Genomic DNA, 696 nt, shown 5'->3' with positions numbered 1-696 from the left:
ACACGAGTGCAAACAAGCCCCCAGCCCCCCTGGTGCAGCTTCCATGAACCTGCAGCTCAGGCCCAACTTTCAGCTGAGACCAGGATGCCCATGTTGCCCCAAAGAGCATCTTTATTCGCGGCAAAGGACGTCACCATAGCAACACACTTCGATTCCCTGAGAACTTTTCCCTTATCATTCACTTTCCTAGCTATGTCTTTGCAGAAGGAAAAACAGAAGACAAAACACACCTCACTGGTCAGGTGTGCCGAGCTGGGCTGGTAGGAGACAGGTTCTATGCAGGAGGTGGGCAGGGAGAGGCCAGATACCACGACATATAAATACATAGAGTGTTAGACATTTCCATCATCTTTAACAACAAAGATTATCCCAAGTTTGGCTTCTGTTTTTTCTGATCCACAGAAAAGATAAAATAGCACCCTCCCCAACCCCCCGAAAACACAGACAAAAACACCCTACTTTGTACCCACCCCCTTTCGAAAAACAAGCACAGTAAAAAATACTGTCACAATATTTACAGACACACCCACTATGGGTGACTTTCTCTCTACTTTGGAGAGGAGATAAGATCCTCAGCTGACTCCCCGTCACAAAGGGAAGATGGCTAAGAGAGCGGGGAAGACCCCTGCCCGGGACGGTGCCGCACTCCACCCAGCGGTGCTGCACCTCCCCCCCACCCCCCCCCCCCCCGCCACA

Source organism: Lipotes vexillifer, unplaced genomic scaffold, assembly GCF_000442215.2.
Source record: "Lipotes vexillifer unplaced genomic scaffold, Lipotes_vexillifer_v1.1 scaffold1451, whole genome shotgun sequence".
In the NCBI taxonomy this organism is placed as follows: Eukaryota; Metazoa; Chordata; class Mammalia; order Artiodactyla; family Lipotidae; genus Lipotes; species Lipotes vexillifer.
The sequence above is the reverse complement of the archived record's forward strand: the minus strand, read 5'-3'. Positions refer to the sequence as shown.